Raw genomic sequence first — 24,446 nt, 5'->3', positions numbered from 1 at the left:
GGCTGCCTGGGAGATGGTGTTCAGGACACAAGTGGAAAACTACAGTCAGCACAGCGAGCTTGGACCAGGGGGAGATAAGAGAGCAGATGGCTTCCTTTCTCTGAGGTGTTAAGCCTCCCCTCCCAGGTTCTATCTCTCGCTGCTGTTAAGACCGGCGGGCTTAACCAAATGGCTTGACCCATCCTGAGCCTCAATTTTCTCACCTGTACAATTTCTTCACCTGTAAACTCAGGTTAATGGTAACAGTCCTGGCCAAACTGAATAAGATACAACCTGTGTTCGCGTTTCAAAGCATCAGGAAAGGGAAGAGCTGTCAAGGGAGGCTGCGAGCACAGGGTCAAATGTAACATCCTCTCCAAATGGGGGCCCCAAACATCTTGTTTTAAAGGACAAACAGGACAAGAATAACTGGTGAGTAATGATGCTGAGACATCGGTCCTGTTCTTTCTAGTTGTAAAAAGAAAAACATTAGAGTTTTGTATTGAATAGGAAAAAAAGAAACGAAATTGAAAGAAATAGAGGAAGCAAGCATTTGTAGCATCAACAGATCAAACTCCAAACTTCTAGGTTATACAACGGCATTTTCCCAGTAACATATCCAACTAGAAATTGCCCGATGGTGTCAGGGCCAGGTCAGGGCCAGGCTTAGGCAAACCTGGGCAGCGTCCCCACTGGTTTTCACTGTCCCCCCACCCCCAGCACTCTGTGCCCACTCTGGTTCCTCTGTGCCCCCAGCAGGCATTGGTGGTCCCATGCTATTCCCAGGAGCCCAGGGACTCCAAGTGTCCTACAGACCATACATCCCTGGGAAACGTCTCAAGCCCAGAGCAGTCAATTTCCAGAACTCGGCTCTCTCCTCTCCAACCAGCGACCTCATTCGCTCGCGCCCAGCTTTCTAATCCACATTCATTCAACGGCTAAACGAAACTCCCAAAGCTCCCCTCTCCGGGGAACTCAGGCCTCCTCCTCTACTGCTTCATCCACTGCAGCTCCACGCAGCCGTCAGAGTCGCCCAAGATGCACACCTGCTTTAAAAACCTTTCCCGGGCTATCCTTTGCTTACAGAAGTGGTTCTCAGCCTGGCTGCAGGTGAAAAACGCACATGCCAGTGAACAGAATCCACTCCAAACCCACTAATTCAGACCCTCTGTTTCTAACTCAACTCGGATGTGCAGTCGCAGTTGGGAACCTGGCTCCTGAAGTCCCAGCTCCTCTTCCGGCCACAAGCCGTCCTAAGCCAGGGCCTCTCTCCCGCCTCCTAGTTCACCGTCATCTGCACGAACAGCCCGGGGATGCTCCCCAAATACACCTGACCACTTCATGCCCAGGCGGTTTTGCACATCCCTCTGTGGGTCTAGGACCTCATGACTCAAAGTGCGGTCCCCAGACCAGCAGCATCCACCTCACCCGGGAACCCAGAGCCGCAGCATAAGGAATCTGCATTTTAGCAACATCCCCAGCTGATCTGTAGGAACATTAAAGTCTGAGAGACACTCTGGATCCTTTCCCAGCTCGCATCTCTGCAGAGTTCACATCATGCTTCCATCTCTCACTCGAGTAACTCTTCTGTGAAGTCTCTCCACCCTCATCCTCTTCCTTCCCAGCCCTCTCCCCCAAGGAACTAACCCTCCCCACTTCACGATACCACGTCCGTAGCACCCAAGCACCCAAACCAACGTACTTCCCTGTGCCCGTGTTAAGTAATGTTAGGACCAAACAAAATTACCTAGCTGTTTGCTTCGGGAAATACAAGCTCCTAGAAGAAAACAATGAACCAGCTAGACAGCTGACTTACCAAGACTCATAGCCTGTGCATCAAGAGTGGCCCCAGGTCCTCACTTCACGGTGCCCGCCGATCCAGAGGAAGCTAGGAAGGCGGAACTCGGCCCAATCCCGACCCCACCATGCAAGACGCACCTGAAACTCACCCAGCCCAGGCCCTGGAACCGTACAAATACCCTGCCCTCATCTCCGTTTTCAAGACACTACCAAGACGATCAAGGTTATGTTCTCCCTCATCGTGGTAGATCTCAAGGTTATGTTCTCCCTCGTCGTGGCAGATCTAATAGACTTAGCTCTGCTGAAGCAGCAGGCTTGTCCAGTGGCCTTTCAGACAGTTGACAGGCAACGCACCAACCACAGAGCACGGCAGCTGTTTATCTGTATGGTGGATATGACCCCATTCCCCCGGCACTGCCCCTTCCTGGGTTCTCTCTCTCTCTCTCTCTCTCTCTCTCTCTCTCTCTCTCTCACACACACACACACACACACACACACACCCCACAGACTCACACACAGAACATCAAAACAACACAACCAGATGACTGAAAAGCTGAGCTGGCAACAAGAAGAGAGAGGAAAGCAGAGTGAAAGGAAGGATGGGCCAAGAGGCAGCTGAGAAGAGAGACGGGGCCAAGGAGGGGAAGTTTCCCATCAGGCAGCTCCTGGGCTGAGCTTAGCAGGACTCCTGCTCACCCCTCCTCCCCGGAGGAGCTCAGGACGACTGAACTGAATACGGCAGAGGAGCCAGTTTCAAATCCAGACAGCTCAGTGGAATTTTAGGATGGAATATACAACCTGAACCTGAAACGAAAGGCTCTTCTGTATATTCTAAGAGATTTATTATCTGTATGGAGTTGTGAGTTATATGTACTGAGTACTGAATACACGTATAATATGTACTTGATCACTCAACTGCATGTGTGTGTATACAGATATATAGAAATATACATATATATACATTTACTGTATATATATATATATATATATACACATTTACTATACATATCTACGCACATACACACACAGTTACTCTATGTATGTATATACAGTAACTGTGGTACACATATATCAGCTTGGGTACCTCTGTGTAAGAATGCTTCTATTCCTTCAATGTTATGTGACCTCTCTCTCTCTCTTTCCCTCTCTGTCTGTAGTTCTTTAAGAGCTATCAAGACAGAGAAAACATAGGTTAAAATTAAATAATAGAGACAAAAGAATCTTTTGAGCTTATGTTGAAAGGATAGGAGCAAGAATAATTACAAAGTCATGACCTTAGTAGGAAAAAACGTACTTGGATTTATCCAGAACTTTCTAATCCAAATATGAAAATATTATCAGGTAATTTTTCAGCACTGATGAATTAATTATCTATTGCTACATAACAAATTACCCCCAAATTCAGTAACTTAAGACAACAAACATTTATTTTTTCACTCAGCTGAGTGACACAGCTGAGTGGTTCTGAGCTAGTGGTTCTGGGTCTCTTACAAGGTTGTGGTCAAGATACCGGCAGGGTCTGCAGTCATCCAAAGGCTTAACTGGGGCTGGGAAGCCACTTCCCATGAGCTTCACTCGAAGGGCTGTTGGTAGAACATCTCAGTGTCACGTGGACCTCTACAAGAGCCCTCACAGTTTTCCCCAGAGTAGGCCATCCAAGAGGAAGAGCAAGCAGGAAGAGCCCGTGACTTTATGAGCTGGTCTCTGAAGCCTCACACTGTCACCTCCTCTTGAGTCAGTCACATACACACTACTATATATAAAACAGACAACTAATAAGGACCTATGGTAGAGCACACGGAACTCCACTCAGTACCCTGTAACGGCCTATATGGGAAAAGAATCTAAAAGAGTGGATATGTGTATACCTATAAATGATTCACTCTGCTGTGCCCCTGAAACTAACACAACATTTTAAATCAACTAAACTCCAATTAAAAAAAGAGAAGTGAGTCAGTAAGTCCAGCCCACACTGAAGTACATGGTAATGAGGCTCCTCCTTTTGAATGTTAAATAATTTGTGGACATTATTTATTTATTTGTTTATTTATTTATTTTTGGCTGTGTTGGGTCTTCATTGCTGAGCGCGGGCTTTCTCTAGTTGCGGCGAGTGGAGCCTACTCTTCTTTGCAGAGTGCGGGCTTCTCACTGCGGTGGCTTCTCTTGTTGCAGAGCACGGGCTCTAGCTAGGCGTGCGGGCTTCAGTAGTTGTGACTCGTGGCCCCAGAGCGCAGGCTCAGTAGTTGTGGTGCACGGACTTAGTTGCTTTGTGTACATAGTTTAAACCGTCACATTCCTCCCACATGCAAAATACTCTCATCCCTCCCAACACCTCCCAAAAGTCTCAACCCTGTATAGCATCAGCTTAAAGTCCAGGATGTCACCATTTATTTATTAAAATATATACTTCACTACTTAACTCAACAATTGTTTACTTTTTTTAAGATTTTTTTTTGGATGTGGACCATTTTTAAAGTCTTTATTGAATTTGTTACAATATTGCTTCTGTTTTCTGTTTTGATTTTTTGGCCCTGAGGCATGTGGGATCCTAGCTCCCCAACCAGGAATCGAACCTGCACCCCCTGCACTGGAAGGCGAAGTCCCAGCCACTGGACCGCCAGGGAAGTCCCCAGGATGTCATCATTTAAACCAGGTCTCAGGACAGGTGAGTCTCCTTAGGTGAAGTCTTTAAGTACGGATCTTCAAGTAGAGTTCAGACTTTAGTTATGAACTAAAGATATTGTCTGAAGCATCTATTAGTTATCTGTCACTCTGAGACAAGGTACCCCAAAGCTTATTGGTTTAAAGCAACATTTATCATCTCCGTTTCTGTGGCTCAGGAATTCAGAGATAGTTTTGCTGGTAGGTCTGACTCAGTGTCTCTCAGGAGGCTTCAGTCAAGGTATCAGCTGGGGCTGTGTCATCTGGAGGCTTGATGAGGCTGGAGGACTTGCTTTTAAGATCAGTCATCGACATGGCTGTTGGCCGGAGGCCTCAGTTTCTCACCATGTGGACCTTTCCACAGACCACTTAAATGTCCTCATGACATGAGAGTTAGCTTTCCCCAGAGTAAGTGATCCAAGAGCAAGCAAGCAAGATGGAAGCCAGGATGTCTTTTATGACCTAGTCTCTGAGTTGACAAATCATCACTTCTGCTGGGTTCTTTTGGTCACACAGAACAACCCTGATATGATATGGAAATGGACTACACAAGCGGACTACACTTATGAATCCAGGAGGCAAGGCTCACTAGGGGCCATCCTGGAGACAGGCCAGCATGCAGGCTAGTGAATTAATGTTAGAAGCTGGACCCAGGAGCAATGTCAGAGGCCATAGAGTCTTGTAATGTTTCTGCCACTCTTCATATGATCTTCATACAGCAACAAAACTTATGGGTACCATGAAAATGGGGGCTTATATAATAACTGTTTCTACCAGATGAATGATTATTGAACGGTGATGACTGACCAAGAGGAGTTGTGTGAAAACAGCCCAGAGACACAGGTGTTGCAGACACATGTTTATCTGCAAAGAGGGTACTTTAAAGTCACGTGAACCTGGCAATTGTGGTCTTGGAAAAAAATCACTGGCTTTCTCTCTTCCTTGGTTTGTCTCCTCAGCTCCAAAAAGAGCAAACAATAGCTTCTTCGATGACATTTTATAGGAATTCAAAATTACATGTGTAAGGCAAACAGCAATTATTAAATTTAATTTAAAAATAACTATTGTAAAGATTACTTCATATTTCATGATATTGTATGGTAACCATGTGAGTTGATCGATGTCTTTCAGTTTTTGGAAAGAAATCTATAAATTCATAAAACATAAATCTCTCCCATTTTATATCTCATATAACCACATTTCAGAAAACTAATAAAGAAAAAAATCATCCATTACCCTGCAACTCTAACACAACCTCATCACCGTATTTCCTTCCAGCCTCCTTTTCTATGCACTTTTCCAGTAATTGAAGTCAAGAGTGTACATAGGGGGCTTCCCTGGTAGCACAGTCGTTAAGAATCCACCTGCCAATGCAGGGGCCATGGGTTCGAGCCCCGGTCCAGGAAGATCCCACATGCTGTGGAGCAACTAAGCTCATGAGCCACAACTACTGAAGCCCGCGTGCCAACAGCCCGTGCTCCGCAACAAGAGAAGCCACCTCAATGAGAAGACTGCGCACCACGACGAAGAGCAGCCCCCACTTGCCGCATCTAGAGAAAAGGCCCGCACGTAGCAACGAAGACCCAACACAGCCAAAAATAAATTAATTAAATAAATTTTAAAAAACTGTACTTAAAAGTCTGCTTTTTGTTTCTTTCACTTTATGTCAATACAGAAACTTCATATAGAGTTTGACAAAGAAGCTATTCAAAATGTGTCACACTCGGGGCAGTGAGCTGAGGGTGGGAGTGGGAGGTGAAAGCTGGGAGAAGGAGGGAGGCATCACGGGTCAGTAAATGCTCAAGAAGGCTGTGTCATGATCAGCTGAGGTTCTGAGAAGCAGAAGTCTTGGAGGTTATAAGAGTCCAACTAGGAGAAACAGTAGGAGGTGCTGAGAGATTCTGGAAGTTGTGGTCTAGAGGTGAAATTAGTTACCTAACCAATCTTTGGTCCAATTTCTCTTCTATAAATCACAGATGTTACGTGCACCTACCTTTATAGGGTTGCTGGTGGGGGGTTAGTCAAATTAATATATGTAAAGGGCCCAGGATATAGGAAAGATGTTATTACTAGAATGATAAGATTCCATGAATCAGGATCTAGGGTTTCCCAAAAACTGTTTAGTGGCCTAAGAATCCTTAACAGATCTCTTGGGCATACAATTTAGGCCCTAAAATAAGCTAACTCATGACTAATTTCTATTGTTTAATATAGGACGGTCCGTCTGGACATCAGGTCAGTGTAGGACTGATCATTACTCAAAACCATTGATAACAAATGCCAACGACGACAGGGACAGGATGCTGGGAGGAGCATGAAACCTGGAGGGTGGAAGCCCACCTCCAGGGGGCAGCAGCTACTGGCCTCATTGCACTGTGGGAGTGTAGACTAGGTTGCCAGGTGACAGCAAGAGAACATTTGCATCTTTCATCAGAATTAATGTGCCACCCCACAAAGCAAGGTGGTGCTACAAGGATGTTCTGGGAAAGTTACACACACAAACCAACAGTGGTTAGGTAACGGGGTTCCCAGCACAGGGAGGAGAGCTACACTTTCTGTCTTATCCCCAACTGTTGGGGGTTATTTGATTTGTATATTAAAATACAGTTAATTTATAAATTTTTTAAAAAGCACACAGAGACATACAAAATGTTTCAAGCAGTCCTACACTTAGAGCCAAGAAACCCATTAACTTTATTCAGCCCAGCAGTTCTCATATCGTTTGACCTGGAAGCTTTGTGTGCCTCATAAAATGTATTAACACCCTAGAAAGCACACTTTGGGAAAGGCTGCTCAGCTTTCAAAAAGAAGACCCAAGCAAACCAATCAACAAAAACACATAGGATGTTGTCACGGTGCCATATGCCCGGAGCCCCCCAGAGCTGTTCCTCCAGTGGTGCTGGCAGACCTCTGCCACCTGCCATCCTTGTATCATCAGCTGGGACACAGCAGTTACTCCTGAGGCCCTGACCCTCTATCTCTTCTCACTGCTCAGCTCACAGCGAACAGGTCTGAGCATCACATTAGCACTTAAAAATGTGAGTTTCCCCCTGAATCCTTGGAAAAGTTTTTTTTTGTTTGTTTGTTTTTTTTACTATTTCTCTAACAATCACCTTACTACAGAGGCTTTATGAGTATGTGAAAGATAGAGAACTAGCTCCTCCAATGAGGCTTGAATACACTTGGTACTGCTGGAACCCTGCCAATGGTGTTACGATGAATTATAATGACAACAGCATATTTCTCACTTGCTTCTCTTTTATCTTCTTTATCAGCCTGTGAACATGGAGAGCAGGCTGTGGTAGCCTTAGATTCCTTGTCTGTAAAATGAGCATAATAATATTCACCTCACAGAGTTCTGTCAGCAAGAATTTTTTAAAGACCAAATAAAAAGGCAAATGTGTGTAAAACAATACCGGAGATGTAGCAGTACCCAATCACTGACAACTACTGATATTCTTTCTATACTTCCTCTTGGAGGATGGAAGGAACCATGGATCTGACGTGTGTACAATCACTAGAGTAAGTCACAGAATTGTAGTGCTTGCAGTTGGTTGAAATTTTTTAAAAGGTTGGAAGGATTTTAGAAATGATCTTTTACAGATGATAAGGAGAGAAACTGAGGCTGAGAAAAATCAAGCAACTTGACCATGTTTTTCACATACGTGTAAATTACCACCAGCCCACCCCCCCCCAACACTTGGATCTCACACTAAGAACACAAAACCTCACTGAAAAGTTCAAAACAACATTCAGGACTCATCTGAGGCGAAGACGCCCATAAATCTTCACTTCACACGGTCCCAGGGATTCTGTAATTTACAGACATTTGAATGGTTAATAACACACTAGAACTTTCTGTATATCAATACTAAGTGACCTGCTGCAGTTCCCAGTATGTTACTTAGGTCCCTGTTTGCCTGTATTTCACAGTGCACAGGTTCTCTTAGGCAGGCATTGCAGGAATTAGGCAGCAAAACATCAGCCCATGCCATCACTAGATGGCGCTGCACCCACTCGCGGCGGATCTGGGGAAGCCGGCAGAGGGAGGGACAGCCCAAGCTTGAGGAGAAAACAAGAGAAGTTTAACGTCCGGGTTCTATTTTAAATGTTCATACTGGGCCAGGACAGCAGATGAGTTAAGTTTGCCATTATCCTGCATACTTCAATCTAATTAAATTTAATAAAAATAGAGCACAGCTGGAGAAGTGGCTGCCAGCCCAGCCTCTCTGGACTCCATTGTGGGCAAAGGGAGGATCCTGACAGAAACCAATCTCCAAACTGTAGATCCGCCCCCAACTGAACAGGAAGTGAACGCACTCTGGACCTTCTTTCTAAGAAAACGGTGACCATCTGTAATGTTATTTTAGAGGCAATGGGAACTGAATGATAAGAGCTAGTGAAAGAGAACCATTTTGAAAGAAGTTAAATACAAGAGCACTTAATGTTGGGATAATAAAGGGACATGGAAGAGGACAAACAGCACATAGAAAATAAAATCAGAAAGAAGAAAAATGAATGTTTCGGAGCAGCAAAGTGTGGTGACTTGGAAAGTGAGGCTTTTATAAGAACTCCGAGTTGCAACATTTCAGAGCTGGAAGGAGCCTTATAAGGAAGCAGAATTGGGCCGGAGAACTAAATAATTTGCCCCGAACTACGTAGATAATTCGTAGCAGACAACCACTGGACCCACATTTGCGCTAACCCAGAGCTCTTTCCACAGAAACACGTGGCCCTCTGCACATCTAACTGAAAACCTTTCACAAAATCCAAGGAAAACCACGTAGAAACACCCTCCCTTCTGTCTCCACGGGCGGTGTGCACACACATCCACCATTCCAACAATACAGGAAATTGATGGAAGCCATCCGAAACTTCAACGGCGGGCACAGCTGCCACAGATAACATATCACACGAAAGGCTGGAAATCCGTGCTGTGCACATTCACACAGGAAGCCCAACTCAAGCTGTTCTGACCCTATTTAGTAATCAGTTACATGCTCACAAAAGAATGCCAGAGCAAAAACAGAAGGGAAAGAAAAACCACACACACACACACACACACACACACACACACACACACACACACACCCCTTTTTCTTACGAAGAAGAATCAGTCCAAGAAATTTAAAGAGAGGCCCAGCTGGTTTATAGTTTTGCAGGAAATCTGGTAACTATTCTGTGATGCCATTGTCTCCGCCAGCCCAGGGTGATGGCCCAGCAAGGCAGGCACTGGGGTCATTCAAATACATCAAAACTGTATTTACCTCAATCACACTTACATTTCAAGTGAAAGTATTTTGGACACTTACATTTACATTTCAAGTAAATCACACTTACATTTCAAGTATTTTGGACACTTACATTTACATTTCAAGTAAATCACACTTACATTTCAAGTGAAAGTATTTTGGACCTAAACATTTCTGATAATTTTCAGATGGACTGGGGTTTGACAGGAAGTGTTGGGCAGACCTGTGGTTCTGCCACCCACTTCAGGGCTGTGTGATCTTGGGCAAGGTACCTAACTACTCTGAGCCTTTCTTCTACCAAAATGGGACTGAATACCTATGACCTCACAGGCTAGGTCTGAGGAAGAAGTGAGAGCCGACTTCCTACAGCACAAAGGAGCATCCGTAGATATTCACCTCCTTCCTTCAGTACTTTTTTCTAATTCACTTCATTGGTGTGGACTTGGCCTCAATTAAAGAGAAATGTGAGAAGAAAACGGTTCACTCTTTGGAGCCACTGCTGAGTTCTGTTAACCCTAATCTAGGCCAGGGGTTCTCCAAACATTTTGGCCTCAGAATCCCTAAACTTTTTTTTTTTTTTAACACTTACACTCACAAAAGGGGATTCTGAGGAGCTTTTTTAAAAATGTAGGTTATCAGTATTTACCATATTAGACATTAATACTGAGAAATTTTTAAAATATTTATTTATCAAAAAAATAATAATGCATTACATGCTAACAAAAATTATGACGGTTTTTCCAAACAAAAAGTTTAGTGAGAAGGGTGATGTCATTTGCAAATCTCTTTAATGTCTGGCTTATAGAAAACAGCTGGATTCTCATATCTGCTCTGCTTCTACATTCAGTCTGTTGTAATGTCTTGTTCTAGTTGAGGTTTATGAAGAAAAATCAGCCCCCGTGTGTGAGAGGAGTTTAATAGGTTTTTTTTTTAAAAAGATAATTGTACATATCCTTTGATACTGCAACTAAATTGCTCATTTCTTTAAAGTTAATTTTCAGTGTGGAATCTGCAAACTTGTCAATGAACTTTTAAAACTCTTATATGAAATCCATTCATCTATTTTGCTCTTTGTACAGTTCATTTTCTCATGCATGATTCTGTAACATTTGGGAAATGATGACTCACTGAACTATATCGATCATTCCAAATGTTGACCTATTTTATCATACAACATCAAAAAAATCCCACTATTCATATATCACCACCAATCTCAACAGAAAAGTCTCTATAAGGAAGCTCTCAAGCTTCCTGTGATGGACACAAGTTTTCTATAATTCTAATTTTCTCTTGAAAGTTAAAATTTTATTGCTGGCAACTGTCATTGTTTCACTTGACAAGCTCACTTTACTCATTTTGGGCAGAATATGTATGAAATGCCCAAGTCTAAATAACTATAGTTTGTCTTTCCTTCTCTAAAGTAAAAGTGATGTTCCACGACAAAAAAAGAGCCAATTAGCTCATGATTCAATTGCCAAGTGTTCTTCCCCAAGGAAACCAACATATTTCACTATTCAGCAGAAATGTTCTATGTGTATTTCCCATTTCACACAGAATATGAAATAGACACGAGGTCGAGATTTCATAAAATGAATAGCTCTCACTGATTTATTGAGGACATTCTTCAATGAAACTGGAATCTGTTTTGCTGTGACAGTTTGGTGCCTCTGCTTTGGTTCACGTCCTACCCTCTTTTGCTTCTGTGCCATCAGTGGAAATGTCACCACAGTGGAAAAGTCAACATCTTAATAAGGTTATGAAAATAGTTTTGACGTTACAGACTCTCTGAAAGGCTCTCAGAAACCCCTGCCCCCGGGGCTCCACAGACCACACCTTAAGAACCTCTGCGCTAGCCTCCTTCCCACACCTTGATGTTCCTCCTTCCTCGGCTCTCCAGAGCTCCCAACTTCAGTGAGCTCTGGCTGCTCTGAGTTCCCCCCTGGCAGCACTCAGTGGGATGTCCTATTTCCCCAAGTTCTCTGGTTTACAACTGACTATATCCTCTCTCTTCTTCAACAACAGCAACAAAAACGACTGCATACCTATTAACGTGCCAAACACTGTTCTCAGAACTGAAAACACAGTCATCAAGAAGACAAGCAAAGTCCTTGCCCTCATTATCCTTATATTTTCGAGGGAGAAGAAGAGACAATAAACTTGCAGATAAATTACATACAAGATAGTTTCCAAGTCCTGCGATAACCACGGACTGATGCTGACTGAGAGAGACAGGTGAGGCCGAATGAGATGGCCCCAGAATGAGAGGTGTCACGTTTGTGCACCCAGTGTGACTAATGGTAATTAATGGGTACAAACGGGGATGGGTGACGTTTCCAGTAAACTAGCTGGCGTAGAGCTGGAATAACTAATGGGAAGCTGGGAAGAGGAGGAGGGGAGAAGGCATGGTTCTTCGTGTTTCAGAGGGCTACCGTGGCCCTTGCTGGGGCAGGAGGGATGGCAGCAACCAGTCCTCCAGGGGGAACGCAAGGCACTGGGGGGAAATGAGCTAAAAAGAGTGGCTGGGACTTGGACAAGAAGCCACTCTGCCCTCCGAGGGCCGATGTGGGGCTGCTGAAGTATTGTACTAGGTGCCACCTGGTCTGCCTGGAGGCTGGTGGGAGGGGACAAGGAGGGAACGGAATTACCTGTAATAGCTACGACCTTCCAATACCCTGGTTGCCACACCCAACTTACACTGACATCCAGAAGCTGGCTGTCACTTCTGCTCCCAAGTATTACAGAGCCACTTCTAGGATACACTAACGTTTCCATCCAAACAGTACACACCTAAATTAGGGCAAGAATAAACAAATAAAACTAAAAAACAAAGAAATCACACCTAACTCGAAAGAATGACTTGGACGTTCCACTAAGAGAAGCACTTTGCCGTGGAGGCAGTCATGCCACACCCTTGAGAAGGTCTCTCTAGAATTAATTCTTGCCTGGCTTTCCTCTTGCCTTTACCAGCAAGACCATGCCGTGGTTCAGGCTGAAGGAACGTGTCCTCTGCGGGGGGTGGGGTGGGGGTGCAGCTCTCCGGAAGTTTCCCGTGTTTTCTCTCATTGAAGCTCTTCTGCTTAGTCCTGGGAGTGGTCTCTCCTCTGGGGCTCAGCTTTTCACGCCTCCTTCCCCTGTGATCCCTCTCCTTTGACTTCATGTTCCTCCCTCCAAGACCCACAATTTTGTTTCACAAGTTTCGCACTTTTCCCGTGAATTATTGTAACCGCAACAAAGGTATATTTTTCTCTTTCCCTGGTCACGTCTCTTTAGCCACTTCCTGTTTTTCAGAAGGGACACGCTGGAGAGGTCGCGGGTCTCTCCGCAGGACACCACACTTTAGGCAGATGGTGTATAAGCGACTGGCAACGTGAAAAGCCTCCCTGCTCTAGAAATGCTCATCCAAGGGCATCCATGCAAACCTGTCTACCCATTCAATCACCAACGGTTCCCTCTCCTAATGAAATCATAAAATTCTGGAGGGTGGGGACCTTTATATCGCTATAGCCCCAGGCCTTGAGGATTGCTGAGGCTTTTACGAGAAGGATGTCAGAAAACACGCTCCACTCTACTACTCAGCCTTCTTCATGCAGTTCCCAGAGGCAGCTGGTGTGGGTGGCAGTGATAAGGGCAGTGGGAGGGCGGGTCTTTCTCTAATCTCTGTTCCAAGAACAACAGTACTTCTGCTGTAACTGCCCCTTCCCTGATCACGTCGCTTATCATATGCTCCCCTTTTGCGTTGCCTCTAAAATGCTTAAAGCCAAATTTCTACGCCACATTTAGCAGCCCTCCAGGACCTTATCACCAGCATCTTAAGAATCAGATACATGCAAGGCAAAGGACCACAGCTTCATCATTTCTGCCCCATCTTCCTTTCTGAACTCTGACCTGTGTCTTGGCTACAGTCTGTCTTCCGAAAATAGACCCTTGTATAAACATTAACAAGCTGGTCCTGCATCTCCATCGCAGGGACATTTTTCACTTTTCAAAATCCCATGAATCACAGTGAGCTTTCACTTGGGGCCCTGGGGAACAGGGCAGGGAAACAGCACATTTCAATAACGTTAAGGCAAGTCAGCGTCACAGGGGAGCCAGTAGGTTCCCACAGCTGCCTAACCTAGTCTGATACCACCAGCTCGCACTCTAAGTAACACGTCATCAGCATTGGCTGCCTATTGCCTAGGATGGGGGTAGGTGAAAGCCATGAGGGGGTGGGCGGTGGCCAAGGGTCAGGGAAGCCAGCCGGAAATCACAGAGAAAATAAGCAAAGCTAGAGATGAGCTGTCCACTTTTTCTTTGTCCATTCTTCTGAGAACTCCTTTATAGTAAATTCACACCCTGCAAAGTGCATCCTAGCTGGTCCCTTTATCCCTCTTCATCCCAGATTTTTAGCTTTATATCCATCTTTAATCCATACCTCCAGCTCTTCGGTTTCTGCAAACAGCTGATTCACCGCTTAGCTTCTTGAAATGGAGCCTGCTTTCTGTCTCATTGAGTCTGCTCAACCCCTTGCTGTGAGCGTCTCCTTACAGCCTTTGAGAACCCTAAGAAACCACTGGCTCCATCGCCCCTGGCTGAACCAGTAACCAGTGGTAGGCCTGGGAGAGACTGCACTCAAAGATCTGATCAAAACCATGCTTCTGCTTAAAATCAGTATTAAAAACTAAAAACAGAGTTACCATATGATCCAGCAATCCCACTCCTGGGCATATATCCGGAAAAGACAAAAACTCTAATTAGAAAAGATACATGCACCCCAATGTTCACAGCAGCACTATTCACAATAGCCAAGACATGGAAGCAATCTAAGTGTCCACTGACAGATGAATGGATATAGAAGATGTGGTACATACATACAATGGAATACTACTCAGCCATAAAAGAACGAAATAGTGCCATTTGCAGCAACATGGATGCAACTAGAGATGATCATACTAACTGAAGTAAGTCAGACAGAGAAAGACAAATATTATATAACATGTGTGGAATCTAAAAAAAATTATACAAATGAACTTATTTACGAAACAGAAGCAGACTCACAGATCTCGAAAACAAACTTATGGTTACCAAAGGGGAAAGTGGGGGGAGGGATAAATTAGGAGTTTGGGATTAACATATACACACTACTATATATAAAATAAACAACAAGGATTTACTGTATAGCACAGGGAAGTATATTCAATATCTTGTAATAACCTATAATGGAAAAGAATCCGAAAAAGAATATATATATATATATATATATATATAAAAAACTGAACCACTTTGCTGTGCACCTGAAACTAATACAACATTGTAAATCAACTATACATAAATAAAAATTTTTTAAATCAACATTAAGTAAATAAAATGAAAGTTGTATTTTTTGCCCAAATCTTAACTCTCTAAATATCTTCCTTCAACTTTTTCACTTAATTTTTTCAGTATAATTAAGCTCATGGAGACGTGAAATAAAAGAAGCTGAAATCCTAACCCAGGTAGAATTTCTATTGTGTAATATCTGCTCATTTATTTTTAGATGAAAATTTATCCTGTTTTGTAACCTTCCACCCAAGGCCTCCATGGAAGGTAGTAAGCATCGATAATGTTCAGTTTTAAGAAGCTGAGATTCCACAGTTGTTATTTTTCTTCAGCTCCGCACAGCCGAAGAACGAAGCCTGCACACAGCCTCGCTGCGGACACTCCGGCTGCATTTTCACCGTTTCCTAAAGCAAGCGCACTCTGGCAGTTTCTGTTAAGGAAGAGGAAACTTTCCTCAGCTTCACTCCCAGAATACAGAGCTTGAGTGTGTGGGAGGAATCAAGTGGACTTGACAAACACGTGACACTCACACCAGGGGGACAACAGATGGACGGCTTCAGCCTTACCTGCCTAGGTTTGGTGAGGATATTTCCTATAGAAGAGGACCAGTGTGGCCCAATGGAAAGAACAGCACATTCACAGGTACTTTGACGGATTTAATTTTGGGTTTGGTTCATCACTCCAAAAATTGAATGTGTGAGGAAAAGCACTCATTCCCCAACAATGTTATGAATTACATGGCTATGAGCAGAACAACTGTTCTGGTTTATATCCTAGTAGGTGGCCACCAAGGCAGAGCCAAGGAACCCAAAAGCCAGGTATTAATCCCCTGTCCATTCCTCACCATGCCCATTCCATACTGTACTAGTCGGGGTTCTCCAGAGAAACAGGATCAGTAAGATGTATCAAGAGATTTATTTTGAATTATCTTCTCACACAACTGTGGGAGCTGGCAAGTTCAAAACCTGTAGGGCAGGCCAGGAAGCTGGAAATTCCAGTAGGAACTGATGCTGTGATCCAGAGTCAGAATTCCTTCCTCATCAGGGAAACTCAGTCTTTCCTCTTAAGGCCTTCAACTTATGAGATGAGGCCCAACTCACATTGTGGAGGATAATCTGCTTTACTTCAAATCTACTAATTTAAACGTTATCACATCAAAAAAATATTCTTATAGCAACATCTAGACGAATGTTTAACCAAACAATTGGGCACCACAGTCTAGCCAAACTGACACATAAAATTAAGCATCACACCCAGTAAATGCTCAACAAATTGATTTGATTGGATAGGAAACCCCAGACAAAACATGTTCCCGAGCCACTATTTCTTCAGCTGAACAACGTAAGGTTTAGACCTCATTCCTCCAATCCTGGTAGTCCGAGAGCAAACATTTAAGTCTTGAGAATATGGAAAATCTATGGCCTCTGGTCTCCTTGGATGAGTTGATGACTTTTAAACAGATGATAACACCATCACCACATGGTTACCCCCAGTGTCCACAACAACAGAACAAATACTATATAAAGTTCTGCAAGGCAAAGAGCCACCTTCCTGCTGTTCTGGTTTTCTCTAGCCTAATCACACAGAGGGGCAGGCCTCAAGTTGCTTATGGTGTCCAAATCACCAGATCTCCATGGGACAAGGGCTCCAACTCTAAGAGTGAACAGGCTGCTCAGGAATTTAGAACCTAGGAGTAAAGGAAACGCCTCTTAAATTGAAGGGAGTTCCCAGAGAAGCTTCCAGAAAGGCTCTAGTTCCATCCTTTACCCCTGGTTCTTTGTTGTTTTTTTAACCAGTCCAGGAAGGAAATAACATCCAGTGTCTTTGGCAGATTATCAGAAGAGGGCCACCGAGGAGGAAGGAAAGTCAAAACACAGTCATACCTTTTTCCTCATCTTGGTGCCCCGATCTGCTATTGAATTCTTTTCACCAGAGTTTGTTGTATTAGCTTGCTTGGTAGTTCACAACAAACTCCCACAAACTGGGTGGTTTCAACAACAGAAATGTATTGTCTCAGAGTTTTAGAGGCTAGAAGTCTGAAGCCAAGGTGTGAGCAGGGTTGGTTCCTTCTGAGGGCGGTGAGGGAAGGATCTGTTCCAGGTCTCTCTCCTTGGCTTGTAGACGGCCGTCTTCATGTCCACATGGTCTTCCCTTTATGGGTGTCTGTCTCCAAATTTCCTTTTTGTAAGGACACCAATCATATTACCTCTGTAAAGGTCCTATACAGGTCACATCCAAATAGTCACATTCTGAGGTACTGAGGCTAGGACTTCAACATATGAACTTGTGGGGACACAATTCAACCCATAACACTTGTTCTCTGCCTATGGCTGTTAGTTTCCCTTCACTGTAGATGCAATAAAACAGAATCATAGGAAACTGGTATTTCTGTAGTACTTTATGTTTTTCAAGGGAGATAATAATCTCCTGGATGGAAGGAACCTCATCTATTTACCTTGAATACCCTAGAGCAGGAGTCCCCAACCCCTGGGCCACAGACTGGTACCAGTCGGCGGCCTGTTAGGAACCGGGCCGCACAGCAGGACGTGAGTGGCGGGCGAGTGAGTGAAGCTGCATCTGCTGCCACCCATCGCTCCCCATCTCTCGTGTTACTGCCTGACCATCCCCCCACTTCTGTGGAAAAACTGTCTTCCACGAAACCGCTCCCTGGTGCCAAAAAGGTTGGGGACTGCTGCCCTTGTCCGTGACACTCAATAAGTGTTTGTGGAATGGACCAGTCATCCTCTCATTTTATACTTTCCCCATCTCTCTAAATATTTTCTTGAGCCCCTAATCAGAGGTAGCATCCAATGCTATGCTTTGCTTGGTTCAACCCAAGGTTCAAGCAGATGAAACCAATACAAAGGAGACCCTAAACACCACGGCAAGTCCTGCTCTGAATCCCTACATCAAACACAATGGGCATTTCTTTTAGGTGATGTTCCACAAGGAGAAAAAAGGCAAATATTTGAGTTCAGTTCTGGTAACACACAGATCTATTTCTGTTTCCTGTCCGACTCCATGCATATGAGGACTTTCTACACCAGGAAGGCAATTTGGTTCAGAAATGTTTTCTTTCATTTAGGGTTCTGTTTGTTTGTTTTGTTTTCTGAACTTTCAGATCACTGATTGTGCCAAATAATTAAATCATAAATCTGGCATTTTATGCATGTAGATTACATCTTTTCAAAGTTGTTTTTATATGTGGAGTTTATCTGAAGCAAATGTACAGGCAAGGAGAAACCCCTGGATTTACTGCCAATAGAACTGGGCTCTTATGAAACCCCAGATGTCATGTAATTTATTTCTACAGTGTAGAATAGATGGATAAAGCCAATGGTTTGTTTTCCATGAGGCTTTGAGGGGTACTATACCTTAAAGGGGTTAACACAGACACAGGTCTGGAATTTCAAAGATTAATTCTGCCATGTTGGATCAAGCCCAGGAAAAACCAGCCTCCGAGTTAGGTGATGTTAAGAGCTATGTTCATTACCCTTTATAGCTCAGAGTCATCCTTCTCTACCAAAGGGACATAACTCTCAAGTAAAATAGATGATCACTTCCTTAGTGATACTGCTTCCTAAGGAGCAAACAAACTGGTACCCGGAGAGAGAATAAAGGGATGCGGGTCCTTACTGTTGGGTAGAGAAAGGTTCTTTTTTAAAAGAAGATAACATTTAAGCTGAGATCTAAAGAGCAAGAAGCCAGCTGTGTGAAGCTCAATTTACAGACTTAGTGATGGATAAGATGAAGGCAAGTAGGGGTGAAGGAGAGGGAGAAATCATGTAGGACTCCCAGGCGTCTGTCTTGTGCACCTGGCTTGGCGGTGCTAATGTTCCCAGAGATCGCAGAAAGTGGGGAGCAGAGGACTGAAGGAAAGTCAAAGGTTACGCTTTGGGTATGTCATGTTTGTGATGACTGTGAGAATTCCAAGGGGAGATGTCAAGTAGATACGGATGCAGCAGGATCCTGGCTGGAAACCAGGATAATTCGAGGAGAGTTTAATAGAAGGACTATTTACAAAGGTGTGAGCGGAGTTTAGGACAAGCAAAGAGAGACTGTGCGGTACATCTCGAAGCTAGTAACCACGCATAGGCTTGAAAGAGCAAGTGAAAGGGGAAGTAACTGGTAGAGAGAGAGAGACAGAGAGAGACAGTGCTGGTTAGATGGAGAGGGCGTTCTGGTAGGTGCCGTGGCCCTCAATAGAGAGATGCAGTCTGAGGTGAACCACAAAGAAGGAGCTAGGTACTAAATTCATTGGCCTCACTCTCCTCCTGCCTTTCAGCCTTCTGCTGGAAACTTCTATTGGCCAAACCCAGGTGAAGTGAGAGAGTCTGTTGATGTGGCCCACAAAGGTCAAAGTGCCAAGGGCACAGAGGAGGGTCAACAAGAGTAGAGAGTGGATCTAGAAGGACAGACAAAATATACAACACAAGGCAGTTGGATATACTGAGCTCTATTAATGGCAAAGTAAAGTGGTGCAACCTCTATGGAAACAGCATGACAGTTCCTCAAAAAAGTAAAAACAGAATTATGACCCAGGGTCTTGAAGAGATCTTTGTACATCTATGCTCACAGCAGCATTATTCATGATTGCCAAACAGTAGAGGCAACCCGAGTATCCACCAGCAGACAAATGGATGAACAAAATGCGATATATACATATAATGAAATATTATTTAGCCTTGAATAGGAATGAAATTCTGACACATGCTATAACATGGGTGAACCCTGAGAACATTATGCTCAGTGAAATAAGCCGTCACAAAAATACAAATACTATATGATTCCACTTATATGAGGTACCTGGAGTAGTCAAATTCATAAAGACAGAAAGTAGAAAGGTTGTTGCCAGGGGCTGAGAGGAGGAAGAAAGAGGGGGATGGAGAAATGTTGCTAAATAGTATAGCGTTTTAGTTTTGCAAGATGAAAAACGTTCTGGAGATTGGTGTCACGACAATGTGAACGCACTCAACCCTACTGCACTGTGCACTTACAAAGGGTTAAGATGGGGACTTCCCTGGTGGCGCAGTGGTTAACAATCCTCCTGCCGATGCAGGGGATACAGGTTCGAGCCCTGGTCTGGGAAGATCCCACATGCCACGGAGCAACTAAGCTCATGCGCCACAACTACTGAGCCTGCACTCTGTACACTGAGAGCTACAACTACTGAGCCCACATGCCACAACTACTGAAGCCCGTGCGCTATAGGGCCCGTGCTCCACAACAAGAGAAGCCGAGCACCACAACGAAAAGTAGCCCCTGCTCGCTGCTACTAGAGAAAGCCTGCGCACAGCAACAAGACCCAACGCAGCCAAAAATAAATAAATAAATTTACTAAAAAAAAGGGTTAAGATGATAAATTTTATGTTACATGTATTTTACCGCAAATTAAAAATTAAAACATTTTATAATTTTGTTTTACTTCATTTAAAAATATCAACTGAACATCTTTTCATATCAATTGAACATTTTTTCGTACTACCTTAGCAGTTACATAATAGTTGATTTTATTACTGCATATCTTATTTAATCAAATCACTGTTTTTTGAAATTTAGGTTTTCTACAAAACCAAACATCATAAACAAACTGCAACGGACAGCGCTTAGCTACCTCTTTGACACACATGCAATTATTTCCCTAGAATAAATTCCTAGAATGGAATTGCTGGGTCAAAGGAGAATATGGCTGTGTCAGGGGTGAGACTGGGGTGGGAAATGCAATATGAAAGCTGAAATATGAAAACCAATCAACAGAGACCTGAAGTGGGGTGCGATATAAATTAAGTGCTATATAAATATTTTTGATTGGAAAAGGAAATGTGATTTACTCATTCATTTATTCCTTATACAAAATGTACTGAGACTGCCATGCACCACTGTTCTAGACACTGTGATATCACGTTGTCCTATTAAACACTCTCTTCTCTCTCAAGGAACTTAAAGACTAGGGAAGAGAGAAACAAGTAAATCACCAATTTCAGTGCAGCTTGATACATGAGGGAAGGGAGAGATGCCCAAGGGCTAACGCAAGGAGAAGAGGAAGTTCACCAATCAGGGGAGGCTTCTCCATGGAACTAGCTGTGTGTCAGTGAGCAGGGTTTTGAGGGACAAGTCAGAGTTATTCAGACTTCGAAAGTGGATAACCACATGGCATAGCCCCCCTCCAAGATGGCGCCCAATGACCCTCACCTCCTGGTTATTTGTGCCCTCATGTAGCCCCCTCCCACAATGGATCAGGGCTGTTCTGAGCGCCCAATAGAGAACGATGGAGATGACAGTGTGTGAACTCTGAGGCTAGATTATAAAAAGCACTGCAGTTTCCCTCTTGCTCTACTGGATTGCATGCTCTGGAGGAAGTCAGTGCCCAAGCCATTCAAGCAGCCCTGTGAAGAGGCCCATCTGAAAAGGAACTGAGGCCTCCCACCAACAGGCAGCGCAACTTACCAGTCAGGTGACTAAGCCATCTCAGCAGGGAATCCTCCAGCAGCAGTGGTGACTGCAGCCCTGGCCAACATTTAACTGTGGTCTCACGAGGGAACCTAAGCCAGAACCGAGAGTTATATAAGTGATTACTGGTTTTGTAAGCTGTGAAAAAGTTCTGGGGGATTTGCTTCTTGGCAATAGTTAATTTAATATACTACGTATCAAGCAGAGCTTAAGATGTCTAAAAGTGGGAGATATTTGGAGTGACCCGAGAGAAGGTTACATGTGGGGAAAGCGCAGGAGCTGGAGCTGGAGAGGAAAGCAGGGCTAGATTATTCCTGGCCGTGGTACACTCTGCCGTCCTCCCCTTCCTCCTTGCCAGCAGAACCAACCTTGTTGACGTGTTAGGTGGCCATGTGGATGAGGTCACACTGCGAGGATGCGTGTTAACAAGGTCAGTGGGCTGAGGGTAAGGCCTTGGCTGGAGGAAAGCCCTCCAAGGGTGAGCAGAGGCAGAAAATTACAGCTGCCCAAGAGTGACCAGTGAAGTAGGAAAGAAAAGGAGAAAGTAGAGTTCCAAAAGTTAGACTTTCAAAAAAGGGGGAAGGTTAATGGTGTCAAAGGAAACAAAGAAATCTAACAAAGGGACTTCCCTGGCGGTCCAGTGGTTAAGACTCCCTGCTTCCACTACAAGGGATGTGGGGATGAGGGTTCGATCTCCGGTTGGGAACTAAGATCCCTCCTGCCACGTGCACAGAGCAGCCAAAAAAAATTTTAAAGAAAGAAAATAACAAGGCCCGAGAATTGGGCACTGGAAGGGTCACCATGGCAGCCCCTGTGTCCTTTGTTGGGACTGTGGGAGCTTCAAAACACTGGGTCCAACCCTCTGACTCTGGTAAAACCCCTCACCTCTCTATCTCACCCCTTTGTCTCCTCCCATTTTCTCTTTTCTTCGCTTCCCATTGGCCATCTGGCCTCTTCCCTGCTCCCACCTTAAATGTCTTTGCTTTTTGCCTCTCAGTGCTTGGAAGAGTTTCCCCACAAAGGTCCACACTGCTCTCTCCTTCGCCACCTTCAGGCTGACGCCCCTGTCGTCTTCCACGTGCCTGAGTTGGAACCTCCCATCCCCACTGACACACATTCTCTATTCCGTCCTCCCCCCTCTTGCGCCCCTACTGATCACTCTACAGGCCACACCTTTTACTTGATGGTGCTCATTGCATCTCCCCTTCTCTAGGGTGTCAGCTCCAGGAGTTTGAACTGTATTCCCAGAACCCAGCACTCAAGTGTTCTTTAAATATCAGTTAAATGCTGCAAAAACAAGGCACAGTTCCTGTTTTCAGGACTCGTGACCTCCAACCAAAGTGTGACAGCTGCTACCTTTAAGGCAGGCACAAAGCACTAGGAGGGCTCCGAGGAAAGAATGACAGAGGAAGTAACTTCTGAGCAGAGAATACAGGAGCAGGGGAGGTGGAGAGTGAAAGGGACATCATATTCCGATATGTCTGGACCATGGGGTGGGAGTGGAGGCGGGGCGTGATTGAGACCAGACTGTAAAAGGTTTGGAGACAAGCACACTAAAGAGCCTTACCTTTATCCTACAGGCCAGAGATTTTCAAACTGTCCCCTGCGGAGCCAGGCCACTCGATGCATTCCAGCCTCCACTGCTTTACATATCGGGCTTCTGATTAGTCCCTCTTTTGAAGGCTTCAATTCCACCACCAGACTTTGAAAACCATCTCTGTTGGTAGTGGAAACTGTGGTCTTAACCACCACGTGCAAGTAGTATCAATCACTCCCTTTGATTGAGGGCAGGCAAGGTCTGGGGGGGGGGATAGGGGGGCGTGAGAACGTGCAGGTTTTTGGACTCAGCTTTGACAGCAGTGGGGCGTAGGAACCGAGCTTGGGCTTTGAGTAGAGCTCGCACTTTATCAAGGCTCAGCAAAGGACAGCGGTGGAGCAGACCTGCCTTCCACGCACATAACACACAAGTCCCGCTGCCTCGGGGTGCACCTGCGGTTAGCCCCTGTTGCACTCCCCGCTTCCCAAGAGATGAAGCAACTCGCTAAAGACACACCCTCACTTGCTGGCGAAAGTGGGGTTAGCTCTCCCAGCTCTGCCGTTTTTAATGCATTGTTTCAAGTCCTAAGCCACCAGATAAAAATAGTGCAACGGCTGGAGTGAGTGAGGCAAGGGCAAAGAACGAGGGGGGGAGGGGCGGGAGCGAGGCGGGTAAGCAAGGGAGTGCGGGGGGACTGGGCCGGTTCCATTAGGACCAAACCCGCTTCCTTATCTGCAAAACCGGAGAAACTCGTGCTCTCTGAGCCACCTGCTCATTCGGTGACACTTCTTTGCTTTCAAAAAGTGTATCAGATACACGAATGTGCCAGATTCCCATTTTTCTGTCAATTTCTAGGAAGATACACCTAAGGGAAGGAAAGGAGGAGTTTTCCCTTCCTGTATCACACCCATAACTCAAAGTGCTGACCTTCAAGAGTCCGCGCGGTCCGAGGGTGGCGCGGAGCGGACTGACTGCCTAGTGGCTACGTGACTGCGCGCTCGCCGCGCCCCTCGACGCCCGGGACGCGTGCCGCGGGCTGGCTCCGCCCCGGCGACCCGGGCGAGAAGGGGCGGATCCCCTCGCCCTCCCCCTCCTCCCCCGCCCCCCTCCCCGCCTCCTGCGCAACTCCTGGCGTCCAAGTCGGGGGAGCGTGCCATGCAGACGCACTTCCAGACGCACGCACCTCCCCCTCCTTCCTGGATCCAAGACGCCCAAGGTCGGCACCCCTGAGTCTTGGCTTCCTGCTTCATAGACTCACGACTTGGTGAGGCTCCCTGAGGGCCCTTCCAGCTGCTCTAAGGTCTGAGGCTGTGGTTTCATGAATGATGCTTTTCCACTCTGCAAACATTAATGAGACCATATCTGTGAAGTGCCGTGAGTTCCTTGGGATAAAAATGCTGATTAATTTGTCATTCATTGCTTATAAAATCCACTAAAAATGGCATTTTAAAATCAACATTTACTTAGAT

The 24,446-nt window shown here is 45.0% G+C and overlaps 1 long non-coding RNA gene across 1 annotated transcript in view; it reads right to left on the bottom strand.

Moving 5' to 3' along the window:
- Positions 1-23,928, bottom strand: part of LOC113628806 (uncharacterized) — a 199,566-nt gene extending 175,638 nt beyond the window's left edge. Inside the window, exons 1-2 of the long non-coding RNA XR_003436252.1 lie at positions 23,008-23,928; positions 21,438-21,532 (exon numbers count right to left, since the gene is read on the bottom strand). This is a non-coding gene — a long non-coding RNA (uncharacterized LOC113628806). The remainder of the gene's footprint in view (positions 1-21,437; positions 21,533-23,007) is intronic.
- Between the last annotated feature and the right edge of the window lie 518 nt (positions 23,929-24,446).

This window comes from Aethalodelphis obliquidens, unplaced genomic scaffold, assembly GCF_003676395.1.
Source record: "Aethalodelphis obliquidens isolate GAN/ISIS:26980383/991018 unplaced genomic scaffold, ASM367639v1 scaffold25, whole genome shotgun sequence".
In the NCBI taxonomy this organism is placed as follows: domain Eukaryota; kingdom Metazoa; phylum Chordata; class Mammalia; order Artiodactyla; family Delphinidae; genus Aethalodelphis; species Aethalodelphis obliquidens.
The sequence above is the reverse complement of the archived record's forward strand: the minus strand, read 5'-3'. Positions and strand labels throughout refer to the sequence as shown.